At 49.7% G+C, this 14,288-nt stretch overlaps 1 pseudogene; it reads right to left on the bottom strand.

Moving 5' to 3' along the window:
• Window positions 1-10,981: 10,981 nt before the first annotated feature.
• LOC113265822 (GTP-binding nuclear protein Ran-like) lies at window positions 10,982-11,774 on the bottom strand (annotated as a pseudogene).
• Window positions 11,775-14,288: the final 2,514 nt, after the last annotated feature.

Here is a 14,288-nt window from a genome sequence, read left to right as displayed (position 1 = left end):
CAGACACTGTGAGATGGTAGAGTGTTCAGTGTTTTAAGCTGCTAAGGTTTGTTACACAGCTGTAGCTAACCAATACGCCACCGCACGGGGACCTCTCGGTCAGCTTGGCTCTTGCCTCTGGCAGGTGAACACTCCCAGGTTCCTGGTCTGTGGACTAGCAGGCTGTGGAACAGGGCTTCCCAGTTGGAGTGCTGGGGCCCCCTAGGTGCTGGGAATGGGCTGCAGGTCAGCCCCAGGAACTGACGGTTGTACACTTCCTTGTAATTTTATTTGAATTTTATACAAATGCTCTATTTTCTATCATCACCAAATCCTTTTTTATTACCATAATTATATACTATAAAGGAAATGGAATCATTTTTTGTTTTTCTTTTTTTACCAAGCCTTTTATCGGCACTCTGAAATGAACGACGCAAATATCATTTTCGGTGTGTGATGAGGTTAGGAAACCGTGGTCTACACTCCCTGCTGACCACTCCCTCCTGCAACATGTTCCGTCCTCGAACGGGGTCATCACGTCATCACCTTCTTGGACACGTACTCACATTTTCCTGAAACTACCATTCCAGTGGACTTGACCATGGCCCACATTTCTCAGCTGAAAGCTCAGACTACCACCTCTTGTGCCGGCTGGACGGTTGGTTGTCTGGTCACAGAGGCAGCCTGTTGATGTCTCCAAGCCTCCAGATCCTCCCTTCCCTGAATCGTCTATGCAATCAGCTCCGCTTCTCAGGGTCACACCATCTGGTTAGAGCATGGTCAGGGCTGAGGTTTGTTTTGTAGCCTGGGGGAGCCCTGGGGGAGGAAAGCTTGCTAATCAGAAATGGCTGGGCGCTATACTTCCCTTCCTCCTTTGTAGCATCCGTGGTTCTCAAAGTGAGGTTCCAGGCCACAAGCAACAGCAGCACTTGTGTGAACTTGTTAGAAATACAAATTCTCCTGGCCTCACCCTAGACCTATTGAATCAGACGCTCTGGGGGCAGGGCCCAGCACTTTTGCGCTTTAATGAGCCCTCCAGGGGATTCGGAGGCAGCTCCTGTGAGAACTTGCAAAGCTCTCTTAAGTCTTTCCCAGGATTTGATGCGAGTGCATCTTTCCTCTGAACTGGAAAGTCATTCAGCAAGGGTAACGTTGACCCAAGCGGTTCCAGAGCGAGCCTGGTAGGCCCTCTGGGATCTCAGCACAGCTAGGTAACCCCTAGAGCTCTTCCGGGTTCGGGACAGTGTGGGGGTGTGGGGGTCACTAATCTCCTAGGAAACTGGGTAGACAGAGATGGGCTCATAAACACTGCAAAGGAGTCCCTCTGAATGGTGAGATCACAAGGTGAGCTTTTTAGTATCTTTCTTTCTTTCTTTCTTTTTTTTAACCCTCAGGTGCAGAGGGGCGAATTAACAGTATTCCTCCATTTGTGTCGGATTAACACCACCGATCCCCATCAGGCCTGTTGTGTGCAAGCCGGCATGGGTGCGTGTGTGTAATTCATCTTATCTCTGCTCCCACCCCTCCCTCTTCCCATAGACAGTCATTTTAATGTATATCTTTTCCTTCGTATGGGCTCTTTTCCATAAACATGGTTTTGGGTGTGTGTGTGTGTGTTTTTTAAGATGTTATTTATTTGGGAGAGAGAGATACAGAGAGCTCTAGAGAGAGCAAGCACGAAAGGGGAGAGGCAGAGGGAGAGGGAGAAGCAGGCTCCCCACTGAGCCGGGAGCCCGACCGACAGTGGGGCTCGATCTAGGGCCCCAGGACCCCAGGATCCTGACCTGAGCCAAAGACAGACGCTTCACCGACTTGAGCCACCCAGGCGCCCCACTGCGTTTTTTGTTTTAATGTGAATTGTAGAGCCATGTAACACACATATGGAAAAACTCAGAAATCCTAAGTGCACAGCTGGATACATTTTCACAAAGTGAACACACCTTTGTAACCGGCTCCCAGCTGGAGAGAGAACGTGACCAGTGATCCAGAAGTGCCTCGTGCCCCTTTCCAGTCACTACCTCTCCGAGGGTAATTTGTATCTGGACTTCTAATGGCCCAGGTTACATTTCCTGTTTTTGAAATTTATATGAACGGCACCTGTACATATTTTGAATTTACATTAATGGTATTGGCTTATATGTATGTCACCCTGTTTCTTACCTTTTTTTTTCCAGTAAACATTTTTTCAGATCCGTTCCTGTTACTACGTGTACATATAACCCGTTGCTTCTAATTGCTGCGTGATATGCCAGGGTACGCCTCCACCATCCTGAACCACGATCCCTGTCCCCATGACAAACGCCCAGACTGCCTGGGCATCCCCGTCCCCACAAACAGGACTGTGACAAACACCTCGTGCACCTCCCTCGTGGGTCTCCTTCGTGGACCGGTCCGAGCAGTTCTGTGGGATTCATGTGCAAAAACGGTTAACAGGTCAGGATGACTGCTTCTCCTTAGAAACGCCTGCTGCCCAGGTTGGCCCTTGACTGGTGCCTGGGAATCGGGATTTCGGGAGGGTTCCCCCCATTCCCTATCTGATGAGAGTGGCTCACTGTGCCTGCACTGCTTTATGTAAACAGTGAACCATCCCTGTTCTCTCTTCGTACATCGACTTGGTGAATCATTTGAAATCAGCTTGTCTGTGTCATGGCGTCTCTGCCCTTATTCTGCCTCGAATGCCATTCTCATCCTTCATTTGCCTTTCTGATCGCTGCTTCAGAACTGGATTCACTGTTCACCTACAGAAATTTCCACCACCTGGAGGAAGTTTCTAGGGAGCCAGGGGGATGCCACCTCCAAAGTGAAGCACTAGTTGGAACACCTCGTACCACTTACAATCAAGAAAAAGGCACAGTGGTTCATGTTGAAACAGTGGAATAATGTTCCCTTCTTTCCTTCTAGGCTCTTGGCTGAGACCCCCTTGTAATACAAGATGGAGTAACAGGAGAAAAACAAACAGAAGTTTAATAACATGCATACCTCCCGTATACACGAGAGACACCCAGGAAAACTGCACAACTCCCCAAAACGGCAGAAGCCGCCCCCTTAAATACCATCTCCAACGAAAGACAAAAGATGTTGGGTATGGGGAGTCAGTCATGGGAGCTGATCCAAAAAAGCACAGTCAGTAAGGGTAAGGTTGTCATGCAGATTTAAGTCGCAGCCTTCTCCATCGATGAGCTTCTAGATTTAAGAGTCATCCCCTTCTTCCTGGTACAGCCAGAGAGACACACTTGCGAATGGAGATTTCCCTTACACCTGTAAACCTCTCTTCCAAAAGGGTACCATCTACCTAGTTTTCTGAGCTCCACTTGTTGGCAGTTCCTTGAAAATCATCCACCTATCAGGATCCTTATGCCAAAGAGACGTATTTTGGGGTGGCAAGTGATGTTCCCCTATAGTGTCATTTTGGATTTAAAAGGCGACCCACAGCCCATTCTAGCAGGCGCTCTGATTCAGTTGCTGAGTAAGGCGGAGGCAGCCAGTTCTGAGCGGACCCAGAGCAGGAGACCGCTCCGCTGCGGTCAAGGCTCTAGTATAAGCCGCCCGGCTGAGAGTTCTCAAAAGTCTCTCCGGACGGAGACGCTGTACAGAGGCCCTGGCAAGCCCAGATAAGAGAATCACACACAGACCCTTGGCGTTCAAAGCAAGGCTGTGCCCTGTTCTGCAGCCAAATGTTTTCCTAGCTTTCCACCGGACGCCTGATCATGGAACCTCGTCAACATTTTGGTTCACCGCTGACTTGTAGGAAACTTTCCACAGATAGCCATGCTCCGTGCCTCAAGTTCCTTGCACTGAATTTGTGTTTTATTGAACTGGATTTGTAGCCATTTGCCTTGCTGAGCGATCCAACTGTGTTGACCTTGTCTTCCAACTAGTTGTGTGATATTGAGCAAATGAACTCAACGGTTGAAAAGTGAGAGTAATAGCACTGCTTTGCAGTGTTGGTTTCAGATAAAGTGTGTAAAGGGCTTAGCACGGGGGCCCCAAAACAACAGTGTTTATTAACACGGGGTTGTTAAGAACTCAGTATGGTGGTTCATTTAAAAAAATGAAGCATAGACTTACCACGTGATCCAACAATTCCACTTCAGGGTATGTCCCCACAAGAATTGCAAGCTGGGACTCAAACAGATTTGCACACCCACATTCGTAGCAGCATTGTTCACGACAGCCCAAAGGTGGAAACAATCGAAACGTTCAGTGATGGATGAATGGATACACAAAATATGGCATACACATCCAATGGAATATGATTCAAGCTTTTAAAAGGAAGGAAATTCTGACACATTCTACAACATGGATGAACTTTGAAGACCTTAGGTTAAAATAAGCCAGACCCAAAAGGGCAAATATTGTATGATTCCCCTTGCATCAGGCACCTGGAGTTTACCAAACTCATGGAAAGCAGAAAGGTGGTTGCCAGGGGTGGGGTGAGAGAGGGAAATGGGGAATTACTGTTTAATGGACACGGATTTTCAGTTTCGGATGCTGAGAAAGTTCTGGAGGTGGACGGTGGTGACGGTTGCACCACACTGAGAATGTACTTAATGCCACTAAATGGTACATTTGAAAAATGGTTCAAGTGGAAATTTTATGTGATGTATATCTTACGGCAAAAGGTATGCAAATAAAATGTAATTAAGGTGGCTTTAAAACGAGGTTGTGACCTTCGTTAAGAGAGGTGAGTGCATCTTTTATTTCTTTAGTGTCAGTCAATTAAAAATATTCATGGAAGCCTGACAACAGTATGTTGTCTAAGATGGAGAGCCTGACCCCACAGAGCTCATGTTCTAGATGAGTCTACCTCTCTCCATAGTGCCTGGTGAGATGTGTCAGACACAGGGGAAGGGCGTGTTGAGTGGTGACAAATATTTGCACGGGGCTCAGTAGCTTTTTGCTATCACCTCTAAAGCAGGCTTTAGGATTTTCTGAGGGCAAGGTCCTTTTCCTGCTTAGCTGTGGTAGCCAGCCTCCAAGATGGCCTCCAGTGATCTCTGCTTCCTGGTATTCACGCCTTTGTGTAATCCTCTAGTTGAGTGTGGGTTCGCTCAATAAATAGAAGAAGGCAGAAGTGATGATGTGTGATTGGAAAACTAGGTCATAAAAGGTAGAGTGGCTCATCTCTCAACATCTCTTTCTCCCCCTCAGTACTTACACTGGGGGAAACCTTGTCCAGAGAAGCCCTATGGAGGAGCCAATGTGGCAAGGAACTGAGACCTCCGGCCAACAGCCGCACGAATGAGCTTAGAAGCAGATCCTCTAGGTTCAGTCAAGTCTTGAGAGAGTAGAGCTTGACTGCAGCCTTCCCCCCAAGACCCTCTGAGCCAGAGACCCCAGATCACTGACCCTCAGAAACTGCGTGCCATGATAACCATCCATTATTTTAAGCCGCTAAGTTTTGGAGCCATTTGTTACACAGCAACATATAATTAATATCTTCCCCCATCACAGCGCAGTGGTTCACAGTTCAACCCAGATAGACTCTCTGGACTCAAATCCTGGGTAGACCACTTCTAAGCTGCGCGATCTTGAGCATGTAACAATTTTCCTGTGACTCAGCTTCTTCGGTTATAAAATGGGGGATACGACCTCATTAGGTTGGGAGGATTAAATAAATGCGTATAAAGTGCTTAGCAAAGTGCCTGACATATAATTAGCAGTCCGTAAATGGCCACTGTTATTGCGGTCATTATTATAGGTGATGGGAGAATGGCACAGTCAGTGTGGGGATTAAGGGTGCCCGTAGCATGATGCTTTTGACCTCCAGGGAAAAGGGGCAAGGAGTCTTTGCAAGTGCTCCTAAAACGGGGCCCCATGGTCTTGCATTGAAGCAGGGCATTACTGGCCTCTACTTACTGCAGATGGGGCCATGCCGCCGGAGTGGGGAGAGGCAGGCCTTAGGGACAGTTCCATGGATGCCAGGCTCAGGAGCATGCCCAATCCTTGGGTGAAGCGGCCACCATTCAGAACAGGTGTCCCCAGGTTTTCAACAGCCCTGCTCTGGAAAATGCAGTCAGAGAATGCTTTAGACTGGTTGGACTGTGGCTAAAACAAGAAATGCTGGGATTTCTGGGTTCCAGGACTCAGTTGGTGTCATGTTCCCTTTTCCCAAAGGAAAAACATTTGATTCCAATTTATTGGTAGGCCCCCAAAAAACTTTTTCCCTCAATTGCAAGGTATGATGTAGCGTGTCCACCCAAAGAGAGAAAGGGTGGGAAAAAGTAAACAGGAAACTTCTACCATCAAAGCAAATTGGGGTGGGGGGGCGGGGGGATGGGCATTAAGGAGGGCACTGGATGGAATGAGCACTGGCTGTTCTATGCAATGGATGAATCACTAAATTCTACCTCTGAAACGAACAACAACAAAAAAAGCAAATTGAATTGCTAAGTGAAAGAAGCCAATCTGCAAAGGCTACATGCTGCACGAGTCCAACTCTACGACATTCTGGAAAAGATGAAACTATGGAGACAGTAAAAGGATCAGTGGTTACCAGAGCTTAGGGGGAGGGAAGAACAGGCAGAGAGCAGAGGATTTTTAGGGCAATGCAATTAGTCTCTGTGATACTATAATGGTGGATACGTGTCATTATGTCAGTGAGCCCTGTTGCTCAACTGTAGACCCCAACAATTACAACCAGAAATAGACAAGCCCGCTTAACTCAGGCTCTAACTAAAACCCATTGTGCTTATTTCTTATCACACTTTCTTGAGGCATTGACGAAGATGTTTTGCAATGACTGGAACATTCCAACCACCAGACCAGAAAAGTCCTGATACCAACGGAATGCCTAGGAGGCCACACCCCACACGTCCTCTTCCCACCCCATGATCATGGGCTGAACACATGCCGACCCCTACGCATGATCACGCGCTCCCTGCCTGCTGTCTTGCACATATCCCCCAAACCTCTCTTTAGAAAATTCTAGGTGTCCGTCTTGCAGGTGGAGAGGTCGCTTGAGCCTGCCACCCCACCCCCCGCTCCGTTGCCATCAACCGAAATAAATTTCTCCCTCTTTCCCTTCCAAACCCTCATCCCTGGAGTTACTGACTTCTCTTCCGGCGAGTTTATCCAAGTTTGTTTGGCAACGGCGTTGGCATACTTAACCAGGAACTGGGCTTTTGACTTGTCTAGCCCCCAATCTCCCCGGGATCCCCCTGGACGGAGCAGGTGGCCCGGGGCAGTGCGAGGGCTCACCTGTTTGTTTCCTGAGTGAGTGGCTGTGATAGATGGGTCAGTAACACTTACACATTTGTGCAAACCCATGGAATGTACAACACTGTACAACACCAAGAATAAACCTTAAGGTAAACAACAGACTCTGGGTGATTATGATGTGTCAACGTATGTCCATCAGTTTAACCAATGTGCACTCTGGTGGGGGATGTTGACAAGGGCTGGGGGCAGAGGGTATATGGAAACTCTTCCTTCCCAATTTTGCCATGAACTTAAAACTGCTCTAAAAAATAAAATCTACGTTTTTAAAGTAATATGAGAAAGGAAGCTTTGATTCAAAGGCATATTATTTAGAAGCCTGTTGAGTCCAAGAAACAGGAGTTTCGAGCTCATTGAACTTCAGAAGGTTATAGTTCACAGGTGCCTGGTGAACCAGAAGACAGGGACTATTGTTACCAAAGATGGGGGGGGGGGGCTGCAGTGGGCCTCAGAAAGGGCAAGAAGGCCTGCGAGCATAAGCAGAATTCCTGTGGCCTGCCCCTCGAAGTGCTAGCAGCATTTTATGCTCTGTCTCCCCCTTTCTCTCTTCCCCTCTCTCCCTCCTTCCCTTGGCCTTTTCTTCTGGCAGACTGCTCCCTCAGCCTCCTCAGGCCTACAGCCTCCCACAGCTCCCCTGTTTACACGGAATGGCGTCTGGCTCTTCAGAGACACTTTTTCCCTTTCTCCACCCCAATCCTAAATTCCTGGGTGAGGGGACTCTGGTGGCCCTGTACCTTGGGGGCAGGTGTCTGCATCCTGCCGCAGCACCCCTGGCCAAGATGGGTGGAGGTGGGGGCCTGGGAGCCCAGCACTTCTCAGAAAGTGAATGGGGGGGGCGGGGGTGGTACTAGGAGGTGGTGTAGACGGCTGGTGGCTTTCAGCTGGGCCTAATTCTGCGACATGTGACAATCGTCCCCTTAGGAGCAGGAGCATTACGTGAGCTGCTGGCATAACTCTGCCCCACTTTCTGGGCTTGCTGCTGGTGCCCGCTTTCCCTTTTGATTTAAGGCCTTGCAGGGGCTCTGATTTGGAGCGGGGCATTGGAGGAATTCTTTACCGCCAACTAGCCTTAATTCCTCCTTCTTACATAACCAAATGGCAACCGAGAGGATGTTTGGATTCGGCTTGTTTTTTTTTTTTTTTCTCCGTGCAGGAGTTTATTTATTAATTAGTGTGCAAAAAAAAAAATAAATAAAAAGGAAGTAATAAAATAGCCTTGTTTATGTTCTGGTCCACGTGCCGTCTGCTCACTTGTCTGCAGCCTGGCGTGGGGAAGCGGAGCGCTCAGCCCCGGGGGAGGGGGCCCGCACCGAGGGTGTCCGCATCATCCGCTGCGGATGCGACCGGCCAATGCAATTCATTCCTCTCCCTCCTTCCCCGCTACCCGCTCTCCCCCTCCCCCTTCTCTCGCCTCCCTCCCTCTCTCCCCCGCTCACGCCGCGGGGTCTGGGCGCCCTTGCAAGGGAAGAAGGCTTCCTGCGAAGGTGGCTTCGAGGCCGGAGCGCTCGAATGTCATTCCAAACGTCTTTAGGAAGCGGGACGGGACCGATAAGGCGGTGGAAGGTTGGGCTCCAGACGGCCTCGGGATGGGGGGCGGGATGATGCAGCTCACAGCCGGGCCGCCCCCCCCCCACCTCCCCGGCCGCCTAGGGCCCCGCTGGGGACAGCGCTGGTCCCGCCCCCGGCCCTCGACGCCGCGCTCCGTCACCCCTTCACTTCGGGGCTGCGCGCGGGTGTACAGCCGTCGAGGATCAAAGCCCAGGGGTGCCGGGACTCCCGGAGAGTGTGACTCAAAGGGGCAGAGGTTCCCCGCTCCCCAAAGCCTGGGCGTCCCAGGGCGACTGGGAGCCCAGGGCGCCCCCCCCCCCGTCCCCTCGCAAGGCTGGAGGAAGGGATAGAAGGACTGCTCGATCTGTCTAAGAGAAGCTTCTGGCCCCTCCCCGGATGATTTGGAGCGGTTCGTAATTCAGGCTGGCCCGCCTTTTCCGGCCCCTCCCAGCACCCTCACCCCCACCCCGAGGACGGGGCGCGCGCCTTCGGGCAGGCGGGCCTGGGCACAGTCGCTACTGGAGCCCGAGCGTGGGCAGGAGGGCGGGCGGGAGAGCCGTGCGCGCCGTCCGGGAGGCGGGCCTTCCTCATCGGCTCCTCCCACTCCGGGGAGGATGGGGGGTGGGGGGCCAGGGGCGCCTGCCCTGTTGGAGCCCCGCCCTGCTGGAGCTCCTACCTTGTTGGAGCCCTGTTGGGGGCGCCAGCTGCCTTTGGCGAGGCTTTTGGATGTGGATTCAGGCCCGGCTCCTCATCCTTGTTCAGCTCATGGGACACCCAGAAAATGTATATTATATAATATCTCAATGACTTTCAGGGGTGAACTGGAGAGTATTTGCAGAGTCGAAATGGGGCCTGGTGGGGGAAAAAATGATTTCATTGTGTGTATTATGCAATCAGGTAAAGAAAATGAAATATAAACTGTTAGAAATGGCGTTAAATATTCAGTATGTATATACGGTTTCCTAATGAAGTCTTCACAACCCTCCCTTTATTTTCTCCTTTATACTATGGAAAATTTCACACATACAAAAACTAGATGCGTAGATAATGCATCTTCAGCCTCAACAGTTATCAAGGTAGGGTCAGTTTTGTTTCATCTCTCTCCCCACCCACTGCCCCCTCCTGTTCTTATCCTTTCTTTTTCTTTTTTTTTTTTAAGATTTATTTATTTATTTTAGAGAGAGAGCAGGGGGGAGGGGCATAAGGAGAGAGAGAGGGGGGATCTCAAACAGACTCCAGGCTGAGTGTGGGGCCCGACTTGGGGCTCAATCCCACGACCCTGAGATCATGGCCTGAGCCAAAATCAAGAGTCAGAGGCTTAACAGACCAAGCCACCCAGGCACTCCCATCCTTTCATTTTTTTAATGATAAATTGAGCTTGTGTTTCAGTTAGCCTTTGCTGTGTAACAAGCCACCCCAAACTATACTGGCCTAAAACAGCAATAGTCCATGCTTTGTCACAATTGTGCTGGTTTGGCCGGGCACTTCCTCTGTGGGTTTTGACTGGACTCATTCAAGAGGGAGGCTCAGCTGGGCTAGAAGATCCAAGATGGCTTCACTTGCACGTCTGGCTGTGTGGACTAGGACACCTCAGGTCTCCTCTCCTTCATGGCTTCTCCTGTTCTAGTAGGCTAGATGGACTCTTACGTAGCAACCTGAACCTTCTAAGGGAATCAGGGCAGAAGCCTCAAGCTTCCTGACTTACTGTGGGAGCCCCAAGTCACTTCCACCTCTTTCTGTTGGCCGAAGCACGTCACAGGGGCAGCCCAGACTCTCTGGTATTGGGGTGGAGAAATAGCCGGGTCCCTGGATGGGAGGAAGACGTGGGAGGACCTACTGCACAGTGCAAAGGAGCATGGGAAGGATCGGTGGCCTTTAGTCAATCTACCACAGTTTGCTTTCATCAACATAACTTTTTATATAAGGTTTAGTGCTCGCAACGGCCACACATAATTCCCGATCTAGACTTTTTGATGATTAACACTTGAATGCTTGACAGTCCCCTCAAGGAGAAACTTTGTTAGCGCAGGTAAGCAATTGACTCTTTTTTTTATCATCCATTTAAAATTGTGCAACAGTTGAAATTATATTTAAAGAATCTGGCAGCTCTTCCTTTAGCGGACAGATGAAATGTTGAAATTTCTTATTGTAATGCAAATGGATTTTGAAACCAAATATGTCTCTTCCTATTAGGCACTTAAAATAAAGATGGTCTAATTGGCGGAAGGCACATGCATCAGAGAGCTGCCAACCTGTGGTTGGCGTGGACACCACGAAATTGCGCACCAGCCACAAAAGGAAAGAGGTATCTGGTACATGCAGAGATGGTGTTTCTGGGCATGCTGTGGGGCCCCCCTCTACCAGCCTCATACTGCACTGCCAGAACTGTGTCTGTGCCAACGTCTGGTGGGACAAGAGCGGGCATGGCCACAAACTCCAAGTGAGGGTCTCCGATTAGTTTTCAAACAAGCCAAAGGAAGAGCTCTCCAAAGTTTGTAGTTACTTTTAGCAGAAATGTCACAGTACTGAAGATTCTTCTTTCGATGGAAGATGATGGATTTTGCCTTAACTTTCTTGTCCTTAATACCCACTCTGTTGCCACCCAATGCGATGGGGATGTTTTCACAGACTTGTACCAAATCTCTATGCCAGTCAGGCACATCCTTGGAAGCAATGCTCGGTGTTACATCAGACACTGGGTTTGTATATAATAGCCATCTCTCCGTCCACCAAATTTCTCCTGACACCCTGGATTCCATACATTGGACTTACTGCTCCTCTGCTGGTGTGGAACACAAGGCAATGGGCCTCAACCTCCAATGCAGTCACATACTTCTCCAATTCACCAGTCAAATGACGTTTCACGAATGTCATTTTTTTCCAGCACCATCATCACCAACCAAGACAAGTTTGAACTGAACTTGTGATTCTCCTCCAGCAGCTTCCAGAAGCATCCACTTGCCCCATCTGACCGAGGGCGCTATGACCATTATTCTTGCATTTACTGTTAACATGATAGCATTCGCCATCTGTGTACCCTCCTGCAGAACTAGGCAACAGTCTACAAGACCACCCTCACTTCTCATGCCAGCTGCAGAGTTCAGGGGTCCCCAAGACCATCCTCAGTTTTGATTATTTGCTAGAAGGACTCACAGAACTCACTGAAAGTTGTCACACTCACAGTTATAGTTTATGACAGTGAGAGGATACTGATTAAAATCAGGTAAGGGAAGAGACACAGGGAACAGTCCAGAAGGGTCCAAACAGAGCCCTTCCAGTTGTCATCTGCTGGTGGCATCATGGATAGCATTAACTCCTCCCAGCAACTATGTATGACAATACGTAGGCATATCACCGCATATCACCAACCAGGGAAGCTCACCCGAGCCTCGGTGTCCGGAGTTTTTCCTGGAGCTCAGTCTTATACACATGGCCGATTGCCCCCCCACCCCGGAGGCTGAGCTGAGACTGTGTGACCCAAAGCCCCCACCATAAATCACATTGTTACACTATCTAGTGTGGTCCAGGCCCCCTTGGAACCAAAGACACTCTTACCAGGCAAGACACTGCATGGGTTGAGACCACCTCTCAGGGGCTAAAGGCAAAGGCCACCCCTTTCTCTGAGCAAGGTTCATTCCTCACCACACACCCCTCATTCTGCTTTTCCTCTCTCTCCCTTTCTCCACATCCCTTTCCCTTCCACCTTTCCTATCCTAGGCTGGGGCCTTACACTGTTATCATAGGGGGTTTGAAGTTCAGTGAAAAGGAGGGGCATCTCAATAGTTCCCTCCCTGGGGTCTCCACACCTTTGTGCCCAGGGCGCCAGGTGGCAGAGGCCAGCCACACTGCTGCCTGCTAGCTGAGCTCAGGGAGAAGGCACACGGATGTGGAAAGTGCAGACGGTCTGGGAAGCTGGAGGGGCTCTTGATTCCCCCCACAACCCAGCCAGCTGGGGCCTGTCAGAAGCATCGTGCCTGCTCTCCGGAGTATGACAGGACTGACACAAAAGGGATAGAGAGGGGGCAGCTGGGTGTCTCAGTCGGTAAAGCATCTGCCTTCGGCTCAGGTCATGATCCCAGGGTCCGGGGATCGAGTCCCACATCGGGCTCCCTGCTCAGTGGGGAGCCTGCTTCTCCCACTGCCTGCCGCTGCCCCTGCTTGTGCTCTCTCTCTCTCTGACAAATAAATAAAATCTTAGAAAAGGGGGGGGTACAGTGGGTGGGGCCTGAGCAAGTCTGTGCTAAGTTGCCTGTGGCACTGACCACCACTTCCAAGTCCAAGTTGAACCCTGAGCTTCAGGCAGAGTAAGATCTTCCACCACCACACCCTAGGAGACCAGGCCTCTTGGAGATTACATGGACACGTGACTCTGGGAAGCATGGTCGCACCCAGCATGTGGGACAGAAGTATATGATGAAGAATTTGGAGCCCCATCAATCTACCTGTTCTAAGAGTAGGTGACAGATTGTTTCCAAAAATGGCCACAACTAAAAAAGAAAAAGGCCACAATTCCAGTTGTATGAGTAATCTAGAATAGTTGAACTCATAGAAACAGACAGTAGAATAGAGGTACCAGGGGCTGAGGAAGGGGGAAAGGGGCCGTCACTGTACAGAGTTTGAGTTTGGGATGATGAAAAATTCTGGAGTTGACGCCATCTAATGCTGGTGAGAATGTGGAGCAACAGGAAAGCTCATTCATTGCTGGTGAGAATGCAAAATGGTGCGGCCACTTTGCAAAGTAGTTTGACAGTTTCTTACAAAACTGAACATAGGCAGGGCGTCTGGCTGGCTCAGTCGGTGGAACATGCAACTCTCCATCTTGGGGTCATGAGTTCGAGCTGCACGTTGGGCATAGAGATTACTTTTTAAAAAGTGTTAAGACAGGGGGCGCCTGGGTGGCTCAGTCATTAAGCGTCTGCCTTCGGCTCAGGGCCTGATCAGGGTCCTGGGATCGAGCCCCGCATCGGGCTCCCTGCTCTGCTGGGAGCCTGCTTCTTCCTCTCCCACTCCCCCTGCTTGTGTTCCCTCTCTCGCTGGCTGTCTCTTTCTGTGTCAAATAAATAAATAAAATCTTTAAAAAATAAAAAGTGTTAAGAAAAAACCACAAAAACCCATGAAACCTAGGCTTACCATATAATCCAGCAAACGTGTTCCTTGGTATTTACCCGAAGGCGTTGAAAGCTTATGTCCACACAAAAACCTGCACACAGATGTTTATAGCAGCTTGTTCATAATTGCCTAAACTTGGAGGCACCCAAGATGTTTTCAGTAGGTGAGTGGATAAACAGTGGTACATCCACACAGAAAACATGATTCAGCACTAAAAAAAAATGAGCTGTCAAGCCACGTAAAGACGTGGAGGAAGCTTAGATGCATGTTACTAAGTGACAAAAGCCAATCTAAAAAGGCTACACACGGTACACTTCCAAGTATATGCCTTTTTGGAAAAGGCAAAACTATGCAGACAGTAAAAAGATGGCCGCTCCTAAGAAGCGGTTGCCAGGGGTGGGGGGAGAGGGAGGGATGAATAGGCAGAACACAGA

This window comes from Ursus arctos, chromosome X (genome assembly GCF_023065955.2).
Source record: "Ursus arctos isolate Adak ecotype North America chromosome X, UrsArc2.0, whole genome shotgun sequence".
In the NCBI taxonomy this organism is placed as follows: domain Eukaryota; kingdom Metazoa; phylum Chordata; class Mammalia; order Carnivora; family Ursidae; genus Ursus; species Ursus arctos.
This window is presented reverse-complemented; position numbering and strand designations above follow the sequence as displayed.